General features: G+C 41.4%; 1 long non-coding RNA gene across 1 annotated transcript; it reads left to right on the top strand.

Moving 5' to 3' along the window:
• Nucleotides 1–8,487: 8,487 nt before the first annotated feature.
• Nucleotides 8,488–12,334, top strand: LOC310687429. Its single transcript, XR_014516422.1, has 3 exons — nucleotides 8,488–8,621; nucleotides 9,987–10,049; nucleotides 12,146–12,334. It is a non-coding gene; the product is annotated as an uncharacterized lncRNA (long non-coding RNA).
• The last annotated feature ends 9,362 nt before the right edge of the window (nucleotides 12,335–21,696 follow it).

Below are 21,696 nucleotides of genomic sequence, written 5' to 3'. Positions count from 1 at the left end.
GTTTAAATTTGGGGTGGACCATCACAGCAGAAGTGCCATAGCTTCCCATAAGTATATATAAAGAAATAGATAATGAATCAAACTGGTGTTTGGGATGGGAACTATACTGGCAAACATTCCCTATGCCTACCTCATCCCTGCTAGTCTATAACAAAGGAGTTGGTATTACTACCCTCTACCCAGGGATAAGTTCCCAACTAAGACAAATGATGCCCAAGAAAAAATGATCCTGCCTGGTAGTATTGCCACTACTCAAGAAAAGTCCTCTGCTTTTGTTGATACTGAATTTCCCACCATTCAGATTTAATGGGTGGCCCTGCCCACCTTCTTCACAACATTATGTACCCTTTTTTCAAAACCAAAAAGCCTCAGATGTGGTGGGATAAGAAAACAAGCAATTCATCCTGGACATTCTAATCACATAATTGTTATCCATTTATATACATATCGTTGAACAGAAATGTGCATGCTTTCTTCTGACCTACACTGGGGTTTGAGCATAAGCAAAATATGTTGACCTTCAAAGTACAGTATATGGCTACTTGCATTTAATTAAGGTTGGAGCTTGTCTGGTGCCATGGAGTGGGCAAGGAGAAGGAGTAATTTGAATTTCATGAACTACTTTAAGAATGAGTGGTGATATTGCCTCTTCATCCCTTCTTATGTCTTCTCTCTCTCCCTCCACTCCCAAATGTAGCAGGTGTTGAATATTCATGGAGCATTCAAGCATCAAGTTGCATGGAACCCCCCCCCCAAAAAAAACCTGTCCAAAATCTCTAGATAATCATTCATGGGTTTCATGTTGATTCTCTGACTCAAGTGATACGCAAACAGTCATTCAAGATAGAACATTAGATAACCAGCTTTGTGTAAATACATTATGAATTCATCAGAGGCATACACTTGAGCACGCCTGCCTAATATGTAACTCCTCTGATCTTAATAAAATTCTACTGCAATGAGCCTCTAACTTTTTAAAAAATGTCACAACAGTTCCAACTTTTCCTTTTTTAAGAAAGAAAGAAAGAACCAATGTATATTTACTTGGTTACGAAGTATCCTAAGTTTTTGTGTGTTTTCCAGTCTCCGTTAAGTTCTATTTTAAATTTTTCCTCAGAGCAGTATCTCCCAAACACCTGCCATTATTATCTGTTCTCACAAGCAGTGCCAACTATATTTGGAAAAAAACAAACTTGTAATACAAATTCTCTCAGTTTATAATCTAGGACTGTGCTATCTGCCACATGACCTCAATCTGGGAATCCAGAATCTAGAATCAGGTTGACCCACCCTGGGCCAACATGGAGACCACCTGGTCCACCCTGGATCTAGCCCTGAAGGAGTTCAGGGGGAGGGCTTATGTTTAACAAGTATTTTTATTTTTAAAAATCCCAATTAAACCTAATTGTGAAGATGGAGCAGAGAAAGGAAAATTGCTCTCCTACCTCCCCACTCCTGATCAAGAGCGGGGGACTAAATTCTGCAAGACCATCAAGAGTAATTGAATAACATCTTATTTTATAATTTCAGAAGCTTCTTACCTTTCTTTTACAGTAGAAGCTTAAGGCAGCAGTCTACAAACCATCCATTCATTCCCCCACCCCACTGACACACGTGGGGAAAGCCTGGAATCAAAAGATTCAATCACACAAAATTGCACTACTTCATGGCATAGATGGATGGAGCATTATCAGCAAAAAATCATTTCTTTTTTGATTACTGTAATTGAAACAATTTTATTTTGAAATCCAAAATTATGGATCCTCTTATATCAGGAGAATTAACTAAGCAGCTCTTCTGATCAGAAAACTATTTTTGGGTTAATCCTTCACATTCCACACACACAAAATGTCAGAAAACAGGTGCATAGAACTGGATCTCTTTGAGTTATACACAAATTTGGTTTCCCTGAGATTGTAAAATACAAAATGATACAGCTGTTGAAGCTTGATCTCACAGAGTGGCTGCAGAAGAGCTGAACAGACGTGTTTGGAAGATAAATTCAGTCCAAATCTTGGTAGGCAGGGCTCTTTCCTGCTTAACAGACAAGCCCAAATTCATGCTAGTACTATTTGATATTACTGGTGAAGGGTTGTGCCAGAAAGTCAGACAGGTCCCTAGGATATCGCAAAGATGAACTGGCAAGTAGTGGTATAATGGAAGGGGAACTTGGGGGGGGGGGGAGCACAGCTCCAACACCTTTGAAAGGGAAAAAGCTCTGAGAGTACCAGGGAAATTGTTGGACTTTCCTTGTTCTGGGAAGTGAATGTCGTTATAATAGGGCTTTCTAAGTCTACTAATCTTTACAACATAGTAGCACAGAGAAAGATAGAGAATGAGGCCAGTTTACTATTCTATGAGCTTCTGTGTATAGTCCTAAACAATATTTTTCTTCATGGCTATCATCAGCTACAGAATGTCATATCGTCATTTTAGGCACCATTTTATAATGGATCCTGAGTTATATGGTTCGGAAAGAAGACATGATGATATAGGCATATTCCCAAAGGCATATTCCTCGCTATTCGTAACAGATGAGCCTGGGAAGCTCTGTGCTCTGAAGATGAAAATGTGGTTATTTTATAGATTGACAGAATATAGCTCTGTGCTCTGAAGACAAAAAATACAATTATTTTTGTTTGATAGAAAGTAGCAGGGTGGTCTATAGATTCCCTTGTGATTGATCTGAGAGCAATCAACCATCATGGCGCCATCTGCGCTATACATTTAAATCAGTATCATATCACTTTAAAATGTCATGGCTTCTCCAAAACGATTCTGGAAAGTGTAGTTTGTTAATGACAGTTGTTAGGAGCTCCCTATTGCCCCTCCCAACAGAGCTGCAATTCCCAGAGTTCCTTGGGAAGAGAGTTTGTATCCTGAGACTTGTAGCTCTGTGGCAACTGTAGCATTGGATACAAGTCTGTATCTCCAAGAGGGCTGATAATACACTTTCCCTAGGCAATCCTCTCTCTTGTTCTTGCAGCAGCTAGGATTGCTTTCCTTTAACTCAATGTTAAATCATTTGAAAAGGGGGAAGAAAAAGGATGTCTGCAGGCTTTGTCTGAAATATACTTTATGGTACATGTGGAAGAAACACAGCGCTGTTGGGAGTCAATATGGCAGTGATTCAAAATTTCAAAATATTTACTTGCAGTTCTGTTCCTATGTCATCAAAGGCCCACTCTAGGGAAAGTGAAAGTTCAAAGACTTCTTCCCTTTTATATAGCCTAAATGTTGTTAAGCTTAAATTCCATTTCAAATAGGTCTCTCAGCAGTATTTATTTTATTCTATTTATTAAATTCATATACCATCCTTCTGAAGATCACAGGGTGGTTCAGAACATAAAAAACAAAACAAAATGAGAACATAAAACATATAAAAACAAAAAACAAAGCAATACCCCCCCCCCCCGCCTTCCAAAGACACATGAGGAAACCCACGTTGAATGTTCCATGGGGTTGAAGAGCACTCTCCAAACATCACCCTTTGGAAATGTCTTTCCAAGTAGGAACAGAACCACTGGAAAACAGTGCCACCCCCACTCCCTAAAGATAGTCGCTCCAAAAGGATATCATGGTTGATGGTATTGAAAGCCAACCAAGAGATTGAGAATTAATAGGATCACATTTCTCCTGCTTCTTTCCTGACAGAGGTCATTAAACGGGGTGGCCAAAGCAGTTTGTGCCAAAACTGGACCTAAACATCGATTGAAATGGATCTAGAAAATCAGTTTCCTCCAATAGGGCCTGAATCTGATCTGTGACCACCCACTCAATAACTTGTCCAAGAAGAGTCTGGCAACTGGATTTTCCAAATCCAGGGAGGGTTTCTTGAGGAGTGATTTTACCACTGCCTCCTTAAAGCATGCCAGCACCCTCTCATAAGGAGGTAATAATCACCTGCCTGGCCCAGTCAGCTGTCCTCGCCCTGCTACATTTTATCAGCTGAGAGGGGCAAGAGTCCAGAGCACAAGGAATCACCCTGACTGATCCACATACCTTGTCCACATGCTTGAGCCTTACCAACTGAAACTCATCCAACACAGACAGGTGGATGGTAAACCAACAGAATCCCTAATCTGTTCTGATTTACCAGTACCAAACACACCTTTTAGACCAGGGGTCAGCAAACTTCTTCAGCAGGGGGCCGGTCCACTGTCCCTCAGACCTTGTGGGGGCCCGGACTATATGCTGCCATGATTATGACCTGCATTTTTTGGCAAAAACCCTTATTGGGACCGACCGCAACGTTGCCCAAATGTGATTTTTTTTGGGGGGGGGAGTGTTCACTCATATACCTATGCTGCTTCTTTTGCGTTTTACACATTGACAGTTATTATTTCTCTCATAAGGTGGGGTGGGGGGCTGAGGTAAGCATGCCATTCCTGTCAGCCCTGGAGAGTGTGTGCGCATGCGTGGGTGAAGGGAAAAGCCATTGGCCACGCTAAGTCAGGCTGGTGCCGCTCAAGCAAAAACGTTCTTTTACCCGTGTGAGGGAAGACGAGGCAGCGGTGGCTATTTACCTTTCCATGACTCACACCGTGTAGCTAACAAGCGTCCTCCCCAGAAGAGAGCAGAACTGCTTCAGAGTGCAGCCACCCAGGCGCTCCCCGCTTCCTCTGGCAGGGAGCACTGCCATCACAGACACTGGCAGGTGTTGCTCCCGAGGTGCCTCTGAGCCCCTGCCACTGCACCTGCCCTTCCTGAGGTCAGTCACCAGCAGCTCCATTGTGGAAATCCAAACTGTGGCTCCTTTTCCCTCTTCCCCACCCCCCACCCCAGAAGAAAAGACTGCTGTGCACGTGCAACGGACGGAGAAGGAGCAGCTGCCCGCCTCACTTTTGACCCCCAAGCCTGGCTGAGTCGCAAAAACCATCGTGTGTGTGTGTGCTATGCTGGCTGCCTGGATTCCCAGACCATCCGCGGGCCAGATCTAGAAGGCAATTGGGTCTGATCCGGCCCACGGGCCTTAGTTTGCCAACCCATGCTTTAGACACCCCCCCCCACACACACACAATAGACGGAGAGCCTGGAGAGAGAAATGGAATTGCTATAGACTACAGCAGAGGTCGGGAACCTTATTGAAGGATGGGCCGGTCGATGCTCTGTCCGTCGGAGGATGGGCCGGAGCATTGTGCATGTGTGCTCTTCCAGGCTGGAGGAGTGCGCATGCGCAGATGCTATTTCCGGTGCTCCTCCGACCAGGAAGTGCGCTGGAAATAGCGTGTGCGCATGCGCATTGGCGTTTCTCCATCCCACACGTGTGCACACACGCTACTTCCGGCGCACATCCGGGTCGGAGGAGTGCCCGTGCACACGCTATTTCCGGCGTGGGTGGAGGCGGCGGGGGCAGCAGAGGTCGCCATGGGCCAGTTAGACAAGCCTTGTGGGCCGCTACCGGGCTATGGGCTTTAGGTTGCTGACCCCTAAGCAACTCCCCTTCCCTGACCCTCAAGCCTGCCCTGATGCTGTTCCAGTATAAACACAGTCCTAAAATTTCAGATGACAAGCCAATCACCTTTCGGCATCCTGTGGCTTAATTGTTGGTACTATTGTGCAGAATACATGCATTTTGATGTCCTTTGAAACTGCTGATAAAAGAAGCAATAGCAAAAAAGCAATTATAAGAAGCTATCAGAGGTCTTCTGTTGAAAGCTCACTGCTTTCATTTCCTGTCCTATAGAAGGCACTTTCTCTCTCTCACACACACACACATTTCCTTTTCGCAGTAAAAAGAGAATCTTGTTTAGATGATCTATATCCCTCTAAAATCATGCATACGTTTATTCTGTCTACCCAGAAAACCTTTATGTTTTGAATGGGAATTCTTTCAACACAACAATTGAAAGAATATCTTTAAAGAGATGCTGTATAGAGAAGCTAAATAAATTGGTAATTCAGGCTGTAATCTTAAACACACTTATCAGGACGTAAGCCCTGTTTGAACACAGGGAGACCTGCTTCGGTTCGGTACGGTACGGTAAATATGCACAGGATTGCACAGTTGATCCCAAAAGCATTTGAACAATTCAACACTACTCTCCCCATCACACGAAGTGATTTTCTTTTCTTTACAGTATTCTTGTTTGGGTCATGCTTAGATACACCATTCAACCATCTATCTTCAATTTCAAGGGATTTTGTACTGTGAGTCACTCAAGCTAACTTCATGATCAAAAGCTTTAAAGGAGATGTGATGTTCAAAATTGCTCCTATTTACATCCATCTTTAAAGAGGCGGAAGTGACTGGGGAGGTGGTGGTTCAGTTTCAAAACAGCTTTGGTTCCAATCCATGTCAAGATGTCATTATTAAGGTTTTAAGGCAGTTTCTAAAAAGAGCGGCTCACTATGGTTGGCAAAGTCAGAATTCAGGATATTTAAAATGGAGACATAGCAAATGTGAGCCTTCATGATTGGTTTAACAGTCAACCTCTTTTCCTAGGGAACTCTGGGAACTGTAGCTCTGTGAGGGGGATAGCAGTCTCCTAGCAACTATTGGCACCCTTAAACTACAATTCCCAGGATTCTTTAGGAGAAGCTATGACTGTTTAAAGTGGTAGGATAGAGGTATAGAACAGATACAGCCAAAACGTGTTCCAAATGAACTAAAATTCAACAATAAAGGTGCAGGCAATTAAAATACAGTATGCAGAAATGACCCAGGACATCTTAAAAGCTCTGAAAGAAAATCCAAAAAGTGTACTCTCCCCACAGTGCAGAAATAGAATTAAATAAATTACATTTTCTGTCCTTCTGGAATGCCAGTAATTGCTTAGGTTAGTTTATACCACCCAACTTAATGTGAGGGCCTGTCCTGAACCCTTGGCCTACCCAGTGGCAAGTCAGAACATCAGGTCACCAGCCCTGGGCCAATCTACGTGTCCAAAGCACAGTCCTGCAGAGCTCCTAGGACATCTAAGTTGAGGTCCATTAACACAGTCAGCTGAGCAGACCCTGCACCTTAGCTCTGCTGCGTTTTTGTACTTTGCATGCTGATTGCAGCATCTGGACTTGATGAGGCAGGTGACCCTCCCCTGTTTCAAGCCTACTCTAGCTTTAAACACTAATGTGAGCACCTTTAGTTGGATCTGGAAAAGAACTGGCTCCTAATGCAGCTGTTTTAAAACACAGATTATATGTGATCTAAGTGGCACTTCAGCCAGTAGTCTTGCTGCTTCATTTTGGACCAGTTGAAGCTTCTGAGTCATTTATGCAGACTTTATCCATGTATATTCATTTTTGTACGCGTTAAGTGGCTGGAGAATTACACAGTAACATTCAGAGAAGTGCAAATTTCAAAAGATGGCTGCATTTTGGGTCTAATGTTGTTTCAGGAAGTGTGTATTTGGGTTTATCTTGAAATACTGCCTGAAAATAATTTCTTCCCAATCCCTATTAATGGCTATTAATCTTGCCACTGCCTGACACCCTCTGACTACAATTCTGACTCATGCATTCTTATACTCAATGAAATCACTGAAGCTTATGCAGATTCAAACTTTTAACAGTAAAGTCCTAAGGCCTTACCTCAGCAAGGGAGCTTGCCAGTTTCACTTCAGGGAACACTGAGCTGTCACCAATATTGAAATAAATGGGATATGCCCTTGTGAGCATGAGCCCCAGAGATGAACTGGTGATGCTTGGCAATAAACCTGTGCAGTCATGATTGCAGAGTTGCATTCATGTACAGCTCATTGATCAAATGAACATTTATGAGCATAACGACGCAAGAGTGCAATCCCAAATTTTAAAATCTTGTACTGGGATTGTAAAACCTGGTAGAAATTTAAAGTAGAGTTATGACAAAAGAGAGAGTGTGCATTAAAAGGTAAACCTGTGATTAAACCTGAGATTAAAAGGCAAACCTGCCAGTCAGAAAATCTCATCACCTCTCTATCTCCCTCCTTTCCTAGTCAGCTTGGTTTTATTTTTCATAAAAGAAGTGGGGAGATTATACATACCATTTAATTTATTTATTTTTTTGGGCGGGGGACTGACTGGAAAGTTGGAGACTTCCTGATGCACTTCAACACACCTTGTCAATGGTGTGGTCTGACCTAGAAATGTGAAAGTCTGTCCAAAATTAACCATATTCATCTCCTTTTTCAGGGTACACACACACAGAGGCAATGCACACTCCTACCTGGGGCATTCTGCTTACCCAGGTTTGGTGCCCTTTGTGGCAGGAGGTCACTGGAGGATTGTTGATATTTGGCAATACTTATGCTTATTTATTATAATTGGCACAGAGGGGAAAGCTTAGCTTAAAAATCAAAGTATATGGCACCTCAAATTTTCATTGGCCTCATAAACTTACTGAGGCCATGCTCAGTTCTGTCTCTTTCAGTCTCTTTTCACACAGAGATTTTCTTTGCTGTGGTGGAAGAACGTCTGGCATGTGTCCCCTTTCAGGCATTTCCTAGCCATTCAGACAACTTAAGAAAAATGATCTAACAATTAGTTCCCATGGTAACACAGCACTAGGCTATTCATACTCTTTTGCCAAGTCCAAGGCTCTGGCTGGGTAGAATTGCCTCAGGACAACCTGTAGGAAAGTCCTGTTCACAGAACTCTGATGGGAAATATTTAACACTCTTAGGCAGGTCACTGCTTCACAGGCCAGAATGGTTGGATGAAGTTTCTCAGTGGGAGATGGTGGTTAGGAGATGGTGGGAAATCTCTTGTGCTGTTGAACAAGAGACCTATGGAAGTTCATGGAAAGTGACAATTCCCTTCTACTGAGAAGAAGCAGGGTGTGTGTGTGTGTGAGAGAGAGAGAGAGAGAGAGAGAGAGAGAGAGAGAGAGAGAGAAGAACATTCAGTTGTGAAGCTCACTGGAGAAGCAGGTTGGTCCAAACAAATGTGACAGTCCGTCAGAGAACATATGGTACCTTGGACGGCTCCAAGAGATCCTACTAGGACAGACTCCAAAGGTGTTGTCACTGCAGAGAGCTAGAGCTTCATGTAGGCTGACCAGATCTGGTGTGTGGTAGGCTCCATCTACCAGGAGGGCCTGGTTGGTTGGTTGGTTGGTTGGTTGGTTGGCTAGCTGGTTGGTTACAGAGTCCTAGCCTTATTTTGTAGTCCTTGACTTCTGAGAGGCTGGAGAGACACAGCCAGGACCCTCTTATCTTCTCATACATGTACACTACTTAGAAAAGTTTAAGTGGTTTATAAGTGTGTAGTAACAACAGCAGCAACATCTACTTTCCTTGAAGATCTGTAAGTAACGCAAATATTACAAATATGCCTCAAGTACAAAGGAAATCAAGCATGCTGCCCTTGAAAAACTTGACAAAATCACCATGATCTAAAAATATAATCTTACAGTTTGAAATCTATTAATTTTAACAACTGAGTGAATTAATTTAAGAGGTTTTTCACCCATTATATGTGAATGTAACATACCTTTTCTTGTCCTGGAGAATATCTAAGAGTGAATTAAACACATTTTCAGATCGCTCCACTATGCCAGCAGGATATATGTTTGTCTGCAGTTGACTTTACAAGAATAGTTTTGAGTCCTGAAATTAGGGGGAAGGAATGCTTATGATCATCAAGGCATTCTGCCAATGAAAACTTCAGATTGAGCTAAAAATGTCTTGTGTCCAGGTTTTTGCCTAATATAAGATGCCATTTTAATATAAGGGCGTCACAGATTATAACAGAATTAAATTTGAAAAGAAATATGATTTTTGATTTGGTGAGGTTTTCAGATGATCTCTTACTAGAAATGTATGGAATAAAATGTCTCAGTGAACCAGCAAAATAGCAAGCTGACCACACCAAACCATGTACAATATATAACTGGTTCATCCTACCCTATGGCATTCTGTTACACCCTCATTTACTGAGGAAATTAAGCGAAACACTGATAATCAGTCATTTTCCAGTGGTCTAGGTGTATTTTTTTTTATATAAAAAAAATCAGAGATAAAACTTGTAGCTATTTTCATGTACCATATTCTACTTGTGTCTAACAGTGCAATCCTGTACATGTATACTCAGAAGAAAGGCCCATTGGGATTTATGGAGCTTACACCCAGGTAAGTGGACAAAGGTTGTAGCCCAATTCTTTCAATTATTGTTAAAAATATTTTTGCACCATATTTTTATACTGTTATTTTCTTCATCTTTTTAAAAAAATGAATATGGAGAAAGTTTATTTCCTTCTGCTTTATACTAGATTGAATCTTGTGTTCAGAAATGTTACTGGCAAATTGCCTTTGCTGATGGATGTAGACTGGCTGAATATTCCACTTAGACCACCAATCCAGCAGCTCATACCCATTCTGGGGATCTGCTGTTTACACACATTTCCATGCAAACAGCATGGGACTTTATTTAGTGGATAGGGAACTCTCTCACTTTCTTAATTGGTACAGATGTGGAAACACTGAACAATAATTTATTTTGAAAGAATTTACCTTTTTGCCATTTGCCTAGGAATCATTTTAAGCTTTTTGCATGCATTGAAATTATAACACACACAGTCTTTCACATTCCACTCAACCCACATTGGGGGCAATCAGTTTCGGGTTTCGGCTATGATCCAGCCATGATCATAGCACATTTCATATAATTATACAAATGTCACTTGCTTTTCTTTCTCCATCAGGAGATGATTGGGTTGCTTGCAGCTTTCATAATTAAAACGCTTGCTTATTTTGACTGGCTATAGAAAAAGAAGATAAAAGAATGCAGTGGATATACAATTTATGACTGATGTGTAAAGTTTCATGGGAAGAAAAATAGAAGTGAAACCTGAGAATTTTTTTTATTATTATTCTTCCTTCAGTACTTCTTTTTTAAGTGCTTTGTACAATATGAGCTAAATATTTAAAGCATCATGTCTGCATGTTCAGTGATATTTAGGCAGAGAGCTTCCTGTGATCACAGGGTGGTGGTAACTTTGAAAGAATTATGCGTTCAACTGGTAAAGCAAAGGTATGCTTTGTATGCTGCATTTTTGTAGTAAAGTTTGGCACAAAGGCATGACATCATAAATCCCTTTGCCCTAGATTTTCACCCCAATTGGAAGATGTAGTGGAAGCAGAATGTGACTCTTCTACTTTCTGCATATATTCTTTGTTGCAATATATGTCGAATCCTGTATGTTTATGCCAGTGGACTTTAATGTCACTAAGAATGTCTTCCTGGTTAAAGGTCAGTGGCTTGTTTTGAGAGTAAGTTAGTTGAATGTAGGTTCCATTGAAATCAGTGGGGTCAGAGGTGGATTTAGGCGAGTGCAACCACTTCTGTTTCACTGGGCGCAGAGCCTCAAGGGCCCTGCAAGGGACGCCACAACTACTATTTAGAATGGAGAATGAGAGACAGGGGATGCTGAATGTTGCAATCGCACAGGGCGCCACTGAAATGTGAGACCCCAAGGTCTGCCACTGGTGGGATATTCATGACTTAAGTCCCAGGGATTTCAATGGGAACTAACACCAACCAGCTTAAGGTGCTTCCAGATGACCTGTTTATTGAGCATTCACCCTGATTAGTTTGTTGGAAGGTTAGATCACCTTGGCTATTAGTGAGCATTCATCCTGATTTGTTTATGGAAATGTTAGATGATGATGGGTCCAGCAATGCAATTGCCCATCACTTCCTTTATTACAAAAAGTCTGATCTTTGGGGGAAGCAGATTTGTTGTGCAAGATCTCCCATTAAACTGTAATTGTGCAATCTGAATCTGCCACTTTGTGGTTGAGTCCCACTCAAAAATAGTGACAGTTTGGAATTGCCCTAGTCTGGATATAACCCAGTATATATACAAACTATAGTCCTCTGGTAGAGCCCTGTTCCCCATACATCTCTCTCTATGCAGTTGCTGTTACATGCAGCCCCTCTAACTTTTGTCACCTTCCCAGAACCATCCTATTCTCTTGTAAGTGTTTTGAAGATATAAATAGTTTAGCACACCACAATTCCCAGAATTGCTCCTTGTTCTCCAAAGGATTCCTTTCTCCTTCCCCAGTTTCTGAATGCCTCCACCCCCTTCTCCATTCCTGCCTCTCCTTCTCCCTCAGTCTCTCCTCCCTCTTCCTACACTTGCGAGCTCCCAGCTGAATCATTCACAAGTGTTCAGACAGACCCTTAAAAAAGTAATACTATGCTTCTCTTTTCCTCTTTAAAGCTCTTTACCCTTCCTTCATTGAGCTGCACTGCAACATATTCCCTCCCCTCCATCTCCTGTGAAGCCAGAAGTCATCCTGCAACTCACCCCTCCTTCTCTCCCAGCCTCTTTTCTGGGAAGCCTTTCATAGTGAACAAATGAAGCTGCTGTTTTATTATATTATTTCAATAAAACTTTAATTCCAGTAAATAGACTCATCTCTGTTGTTTGCCAAGTACCTTATGAGGGCATGCCACTATGCGGACTAAATGATTAAAGCATTACCCATGCTTGGCTTCCACGTAGTTTGGCTAGCATGCTGTTTTGGAGCAGCAATCCTGGAGTGACAGTAGCATGTCTTCTGGCAGAATAGAGCCAGGGTCACCATGGAAATCAGTTGCCCTAGCACAATGGTGGGGAACCAAATACAGTCCCTTCCCCAGGCCTTTCTGCCTCATCCTTGGGATTCTCTCTAGGCCACACATCCTCCCCAGGCACCCCTCACTGGCACTGATCCACTTTGAGTGTTTTTGCCTTCTTGGAATGTGTAAAATTGCCTCGTGCTTATCTGGATGGGTCTATGTAGAAACTAGCCTACTGTACAAAGTTAAATGTTTACATTCATTGCCTAGTTCACTTTTGCCTCTGGTCCTGCTCACCAATGATCAACAATGCCAGGAAGGTTGCCCAGAAGAGAATGTGGCCCTCAAGCTGAGAAGGTTCCCCATCACTGGCCTAGCACATTTGAGTTAAAATTCCCCCAATTATTTTATGTTCTGGAAGGACTTATCCCCTGAATATGCAAAGGCAGCCTGCAGATGTGTTTAGAGGCACAACAAGCCAGTCCATAAAAGTGTTTCTGAGCAGCCTCTGCATATTGGAACCATAATGTATAGAATGACCCTCAAGTTACTTGTGGAGATTGAATCAGCAATGTCAAAAAATGGGGGGGGGGTAGGGGAATACGTTAAGCAAAAAGCATAGAACCATTGAATTGTAGATTTGGAAGGGACCCCTAGGGTCATACAGTCCAATCCCCAAATTTGATGCCGTTCTTCAGCCAAATGAAGTGTACAGAAAGGGGTATATTGGTAGGAAGTGTGTATTAAAATAACATACAAAGATGCATTGCCTTAGGAGAAATCACATATGTATACGTGAGCCTTAGGAGGAACGCATGCTTAAATGGTAATTTATGAGTTTGCATGTGAACTTTTGAAAATAAACAATTAGAAACTGATGCAGAAATGTGGAGAACTGAGTTTAAGTGAATAAATGAGAAACTGGGGGGGGGGGGATCTAACCCCAAGCTATTAGCCTTAAAAAAAAAAAGCTCTGCTTGGTGGGAACAATTCTTTACTCATCACTAGTTATAGTATCTAATTTTTATAGGGTGTTGGGCAGCTAATGCAGTCAAATGAGTACCGTAACTGACTCCAGTCAGAGAGCCAGTGTGGTGTAGTGGTTAAGAGCGGTAGTCTCCTAATCTGGGGAACCGGGTTTGCGTCTCCGCTCCTCCACATGCAGCTGCTAGGTGACCTTGGGCTAGTCACACTTCTTTGAAGTCTCTCAGCCCCACTCACCTCACAGAGTGTTTGTTGTGGGGGAGGAAGGGAAAGGAGAATGTTAGCCGCTTTGAGACTCCTTAAAGGGAATGAAAGGCGGGATATCAAATCCAAACTCTTCTTCTTCTTCTTCTTCTCCAGGTATGACATCACAACTTTAGACCTGCTAGAGTGTACACGAGCTTCCAACTTTTCTTCAGCTATAATCCACAGCTTTTTTCCTTGTTCTTGCTGCTGATGTTCTTCTACACATTGCAGTGGCCAAGGCAGCTGCGTTTTATATCTTTTCCAGTTTGGCTGCAATAATATTCCATTGGTTATGAAGTGAGTTATTGTTCTCCATTTGCCCAAGATCATACACGGCCAAGATACTTTCTACATTATTCCTACATACATGCGCTTTCTAAAGTATTTCTTAAAAGTGCCATGCATTTTCCTTGGTTGTAAACGTCCACACATTCTCTGAGCTTCCTGCCACATCTCTCTTCAGAATATAGATCTATACCCAAAGAAGAGGTCAAAGTTTGGTATAACAAAATAATAGTCACCAGATGTACGATGATGTCAGACCACTTTTAGAGCTTTTTGTAATCTCTGCAGCTGCTTTATCTACCTCTTATCATTTGGATCAATGTACTGGACAAAATCATAGCTAGCTGAAGACTCTATCTAGATTTAGAACTACAGTACTGCACATGAAGAGAAAGGGTACTCAAAAGTGATGCTAATTCTTGCGCATTGCCTGTTATGGCTCTGTGGTAAGTTAGTATTTCTAACTGTGGTTTGGTTATTGTTTAAAGGGAGGCAGAGTGTACTTATTGCTCAGGTGTAATGTAGGTAGGGATTTGAGCGAGGGATTCCCATTCAGTTCACATTTAAAGGTGAACCAACCCAATTTTCACCTTCCAAAATTAGAACTGAAACACAAGCACCCTTCAAAATTTGGCACTTCTCCGAATTTTGCAAAGCAGTTCTCCAGCTAAGTAATGGGTACAGAAATGAATGTACTGGGGTAAAGTGTGCATTCAAATGCATGTATTAGTAAAAATGCCATACGAAAAATAAGGGAAATTGCTTTGCAAAAAAAGGTATATTAAGGAAGATTGTATACAAGAGGAGGAGGGACTAATAAGGTAGTTTTCTCCATTCTGTTGCCCTCCACGTACAGCCTTCCAAAGGCCATTAGATTATAATTCATCCTTCACCATTGGTTATGTTGACCAGTGCTGCTGAGTGCTGTAGTCTGAAACATCTGGAAGGCCACATGTTGGGGAAGACTGTCTTACAGATTAGATGCTCCCTAAGATATTCAGGCTACAGACTGTTGAAGGCTTTGTAGGTCAAAACCATCACATGGAACTTAGCCTAGAAACACACTGATAACAACCAGTGCAGATGTTTTGGAATAAATATAATATGATGTCACCCACTTAATCTTTCAGCAACTAGAGAGCAGTTTCTGGGCCATGTAGAACAAATTACCGTGGTCTAGCCTTGGGGCCACTGAAGAATGAATGAAAGCAGCCATGTATTCCAAGATCAGGTGGAAACAGTGAACCAATCAAAGTTGTTAAAAGACAGCCTGCACTACAGCTGTTTACCTGATAATCCCAGATCAATCTGTGGTCCAGAATACTACTGTGTTGTGAACCTCCCAAGAAAGACTATTTCCTCAGGACAGGAATTTACCAAGTAGCTGATCTACAGAGTCTCCTGCTACAATCCTTTATTTCTTCCAAAGTGTAACTTAACTTAGGTAAATGTATATTCAGGTCGTAAGATAGAGACATTTCTAGATATAACAAAAATCTGCCTTAGAACAGATAGCTGTGGAACTGACAAGAACAAAATTGACCTTTGATTTAGCATGTAAGCTCCAGTGTACACAATCCTGTTTAGCTCAGCTGAGATTTGCTTCAGTTCAACCTTCAAGCAATATGGAGTAAAATAAACAAGCCTTTCTTGGGAGCTCAATGTTGATGGCTACTAAGCACTAGCAGAACACACCAAACCAGTTTACATTTCCATGGGCCAAGACTGTCTTAACTTTAAAGTGGTTTCCTGGCTTCAGATCTGAGACTCAAACCCCAGATGATTCAGGACTTAACATTCACTCTTTTGTTGCCCATGTAAAGAAAATAAGTTTTCCAGACATATTTGCGCTCATGAATTCGTTGTGAAGGCCTTGGCAGTAACAATACAAGATATATTCAATACTGTAACTTATATTTTTATTTATATTAAATTATATTTATAAAATGAAGCATTATCGTGGGGGGGGGGAGAGAGAGAGAAACCCCCTTAGTCATCTAATTATAAAAGTGCCTCCTTAGTCTCCCTATATGGTGTGAATCTGAGGTTGACATATAAACACTGTAATATTGGAAACTGCCTTATCCTGAATCAGATCATTGGCTCATCTACCTTTTGTTGTCAATACTGACTGGCAGTGGCTCACCAGAATTCCAGGTAGGAGTCTCTCCCAGGCCTACCTGGAACCTGGAACATTCTGCATGCAAAGAAGAAGCTCTGTCATTGAGCAATGAAAGCCCTTCCCTGCGTTTGATGCACAACTCTTATGATATATTGAAATGAAATGATGGCATCCACAGGAACGTTGGCTTTCTGTTAACAAACAAGTCTAAAGATTGGCATGGATTCTAATATTAAAACCAGAATACATATTAACTGTTAGCAACTCTAATTGCTATGGGGTCTCCCTCCCCTACAAAAAAACCAGTCTGAACTATTCTGACCAAACTAAACCTCCTAGAACAAATGCCTCCTAGGAGGCTTAGTTTAGTCAGAATTGAATATATACTCCCAGGGTTAATGCTAAATACATTACTTCTGGTAAATGAGCCACCGTAGTCACTACAGGGCCGTGAAAATTTGTGTCCCAGGCTTTTTAGACTCGCCTATGCATGTACTATCTGAAACCAAAGGGACGCATTGGTTGCCAGATGTGAAATATATTGGCATTATTTTCAGCTCTCCTATCCCACTAATTAGAAAGAGAGACAGAACTGGCTTGGTACAGTGGTATCTTGGTTTACGAATGTAATCCATTCCAGAAGTCTGTTCTTAAACCAAAGTGTTCTTAAACCAAGGTGTGCTTTCCCATAGCAGCAGGAGACTCAATTTACACTCAACAGGAAGTGGAACATGTTCTGCTTCCAAGGCAAAGTTCACAAACCAAAACACCTACTTTTGGGTTTGCAGTGTTCTTAATCCAAGTTGTTCATAAACTAAGCTGCTCTTAAACCAAGGTACCACTGTACTGCATAATAAAAAGAAGCCTCTTGTCTAGAGGTCTGAACACCATATACTTAATGATTTTATGTTGTACTAATAACCAGGCAAGATGCTTAATGAAAATATTATTTTTCTAGCCTTTGAGAAGATAAATGTTAGAGCTATGCATTGACTTTGGATGATGGCCAAATAATTTGGTGAATCAGGCTGATTTGAGAGTCTCCTCCCATGAGTTCAAGTGTGATGTCAAGAGCTCTTCCCTCGAGATGGATCAGGGCCTCCACCAAGCCTCAGGTTGTGCTGTCACTCCATTTTTCCTCCCCTGTGTTGGCTTAAACTCCGATGTCAAATTAATTCAACAAAGCAAGGATAGCGTTATGGCTACTGACAGAGCAATACTTTGTTAGGCAGAATACTGCTTAATAGCCCAGGGCGATTTCTTCAAGTTTCAACAATAGGAGCTTCCAATTAGGAGATTGTCTCCTGGTGATCGGGAGCCTTTCTGTGTTTTGGAATGTGACACTCATGTCTGTGTGGAGAACATGACACACTTCCAACTGAGGGGAGGAGGCAGATATATACAGCAATGTGACTTTTTTTTTGCAATTGAAATAGAAACTTAGCATCTGTTATTTATTTAAGATACTGCTCACAAGTAACAAACCTTTAAAAAACACACAATCACAATATGCAATGAAACCATTGTCACCTTGGCAGGTTATCCTGGTTTTTCTCTGGGGGTTCTTCTACCTTGCAGGAATGGCTATTTGCCTGCTCTGCTTATATATTTGTAAATAAAGCAAATATTACAGAGACACTTTAAGTCTCCAGTGCTCTTTCTCATCCAGAGGAAATGAAACCTGGTAGTGCTGCCCCTGGAACTTCTCACTGCTGAGGGGTTTGGGGATCATGTAACAATACGCATCTGTGATGTGATGGAACCTTTTCACTGTGCTGGATGAGAAAACACTAATTCCCAGCCAGCGAGTGTCTGGCTACTGGCATATACTCCAAACCTATTTTAGTTCAGGTTTGTAATGTATAATTGATTGGGGCTGGGCGGTAAGAAGACACAGATATGAAGGGAGTGGGAGTGCTCTTGGCTGCTTTCTACATTACAAACCGTCAGATACAGGATGCTCCCCCACGGGTCACTCCCATGGCTAAAAATTGAAATATGGATAGGTTTTATTCAGATATATACTCAGGAGTCAGACCATGGCCTGGATTTCATCTTCATGTGAATTCAATAGACAATATGCTGCTGTCATTCTTCCGCATTGTCTCAAGCAGCTGGGAGCAATGGGACTACAGGCATTGAATCTGGTGTATTGTTGAACTGAGAGTAGGTAGGTTGGGTCAGTAATGAAAGTGTACATTCTTAGGACTTTTGCAACAACAACGAAGTATCTAGCTTTCTAGGTCTGTTCAAAGGTACAATAAACATCACCAAATAATGTTATACTTTTAATCTGAGGTGTAAATTCTAAGGAAGGGGGAGAAATCTGATTCAGTTTGCATTTAAAGATGAACTACTGAATTAAAACTTTACAAAGCAATACATACATTGAAACAGCCACCCTTTGGGATGTGCAATTCTCCAGATTTTGCAATGCAATTCTCCAGCCAAGTAATGTGCACTAGGGTGTATGCTAGGGTGAAGTGTGCAAACAATGCACATATGAGTGAAAATAACATTAAAATGCATCATGCTAGGGGAAATTGCTTTGTAAAAGCATACATCTTCAGCAAAACTGCATGCAAACATGTGCATATCAGGAGATATTAGCTGATAAATTTTCATGAAGTAAAAAAATGATGTGGAAATGTGAATAACAGAACTTACGGTTGAAAAAATGAGAAATGGAGAAAAAGCTAAATGGACAGATTTTCCCACCCCTATTAAGCTTGAAGAACCCATGACTACCTATAGTTTCAAGCTTGTACTAGAGTAATGCAATTGGTTAACTGTCCATGCATAAGCACCTTTGTGCAATGATTCCAAGACATTTACTTCTGTATAGACATACATAGGAGTGGGCTATCACTCTCTTAAAGCAAATCAGTGAGGCTTGAACATGCTGTATCCAATTTCAACATTGGCATTAATGAGATTTCACAATGAAAGGAAGAACAAGTTAGAAAATATTTGGAGATAAAAATGATTTGAGTACCACCCCACACCCACCAGATGATGATGATGATGATTATTATTTTAGAAACAGCACCTTCCTTGTGCATGGGGCTTTCTCATTCCTCTACCCACCCTGTACTCCTGAAAAGCCTCCTGAACAACGTGGGGTGGGATTTGTGTCGCTGCAGCAGAAATTGAGAATCCCCAAGAACAGTACATGTGGAGGTCTGCTCATGCAAGGTCTCTTTGCCTGGTTGTTTATTATTATTATTATTATTATTATTATTATTATTATTATTATTATTAATGTTAAAATAGGAATCAATACAATGGAAGATAAATATCTGTTATTTCACATAAAAATAGAGACATACAATGGTTTAGAATGGGGGTCACCCTTTGGGCCTGTGGGCACATTTGGAATTCTGAGAAAGTGCCGTGGGTGCCAGTCACAAAAGGCATGCTGTGGCAGTGGGTGGGTGGGGTAGCATGACACAAAATGGCTGCCACAATGAAAAGAGCAGAAAAAGGACAACAAATTGGTGGGGGGGGGTGTGCGGGGGTGCCTCTTTCTGCTCATCAGTCCCCTCCCACCTATATCAGTTAACTGCTATTCTCACTTATACAGGGATAAGCTTTTTTGCATCTCTCCTCTGTTCAGGATGGAAGGGAAGGAGGGAGCCCTGTCCTGGTATCAAGTGAAATGCAGGCATTTTTAACTGTGTGGGGGGGTTCAGTGTAGCAGAGGTTGGGCCAGTGCGAACAGGAAGAGAGGAGAAAGAGCAAACAATCTCTCATACATTGTGGAGCTTTGAAGGATTGTTTCCTGAGAAATTTCATGGTATGGGAGCCACCATGTTGGTGGCCCCTACTTAATATTGTAACTACATTGCTAAAAATCCAGTAATAATAAACAGGAGTTGTTCTGAACAATATAATGAGCCCTTTGGCTAACCCTATAAGAATGCCACATAGATTTAGCCAGTTTAATTCAAGCCTCAATCCCATTGCCCACTTGTATTTTGCTCACCCACATGAGACAGGTAGACAAAGGCATGTTTCCACAGAATGAAATGAAAAGGAAGGGATGGACTCTCCAGAACATTTAATTTTGCACCAATTACCCAGTGTGTGGGCAGAGGAGATGATGACAATGGGCAAATGCCGGCATTTTTAAGAGTGCCTTATGGACTTAATTACTGAAGTTCAATAAGTCTTCAAAAGCCAATTAGAAATGCTATTTGTAATAGTTCAAGCAATTAATATGGAAATATAGCAAGAATGAGTCTTTTCGTTGTAGAGCCCAAAGGAATTCTTTGTTACAGGTCTTTCAAATCACTTTCAGAAATTTGGAACCAAACCTGGCTAGGGATTTCCTGCTGCTGCATAAGATAAACAGAGATTTTCTCTGTCTGGGTTACACACTGGTTGCAACACTCCAAATGAAATGTCTCCTCTGATGGAGAAAGTTGCTAAAAGAAGCAAAAGCTATAACAAAATATGGAAGGCAAAAGATAACAACACTGAATAATTAATTACACTGGAATATGTGCCTTGGTTTTAATAGGTTTGTTAAAATTTGAGCAGAAATCACATAGATAGTACAGCTCACTGAATATGAGATAATGGTTTATGCTTCAATCATAACGCCACTTAGCTTGGAGTCAGCCCCATTGAATTTAACAGGACTTATTGCTGAGTAGAAATGGCTAGGGTTGTGCTGTTGGCTGCAATCCTACACACACTTATCTGGGAATAAATCCTCTTGAACTCAGTGGGATTTCTGTAGGACCTATAGGATTCCTATACATCTATAGGATTACATTGCTAACCTTTCCTCCAAAGCTGCGTCTTCACAGCTTCTCAAGTATGGATTTTGACTGCCACCAAGAGAACCACTTTTCAAATGATTTTTAGGTTTCTGAAAACAAACAAAGAAAACCATTAGCACCACAATCTTTGGAGTGCATTACAGATAGTATAACAAAAAAGAATAAGTAGTAGATACAACGCAGAATAATTACAGTGATGATTATTGTTGGGGAGGGAATAGTGTCCATCACTCCAATATTTGTAGATTGTATACTTAACCCATACATAAGAATGGAAAAGATATATACCTGGTGCTATTTGTCTCTTTTTAAAAACGCTTTCCCCTGTGAGTGAAAATTTACATGTATCAGTATCAATTTGTATGGACTTGCACCAGAGAGTTCTGTGAAAGGAATCGTGATGTTTTTCACTTGGTCCCTAAAGTACCATAAACCTGTTGGGGAAATTTGTCTTTAGGTGGTAATGTGTAATACTTGCTTCAAAATGTGCTAAGCCAATGTGGTAAGCCAGCATTCCTGCATTTGGGGGTTATCCTGCTAATTCTTCTGAGAGCACCCCCCCCCAGCCCTGCTCAGATGTCCCCTATGTAGGGGGCATAGGAATGCAAGTTTAGCCTTGATTAACCTTAGCAGGACTGGGGCACAGATCTTTGCCCTTGTCAGAGCAGGATGAAGAGAGATGCTTGAAGCCTCCCTTCCTGATCAATAGCTAGCTACAAACTACTGGCTTTGACAGGAGATAATGAAGAGGTCCCCTCTAGACAAGTTGGTGAGTACCACTACCTA

The sequence above is a fragment of the Podarcis liolepis genome (assembly GCF_965112155.1).
Source record: "Podarcis liolepis genome assembly, chromosome: 10".
Lineage (NCBI taxonomy): Eukaryota > Metazoa > Chordata > Lepidosauria > Squamata > Lacertidae > Podarcis > Podarcis liolepis.
This window is presented reverse-complemented; position numbering and strand designations above follow the sequence as displayed.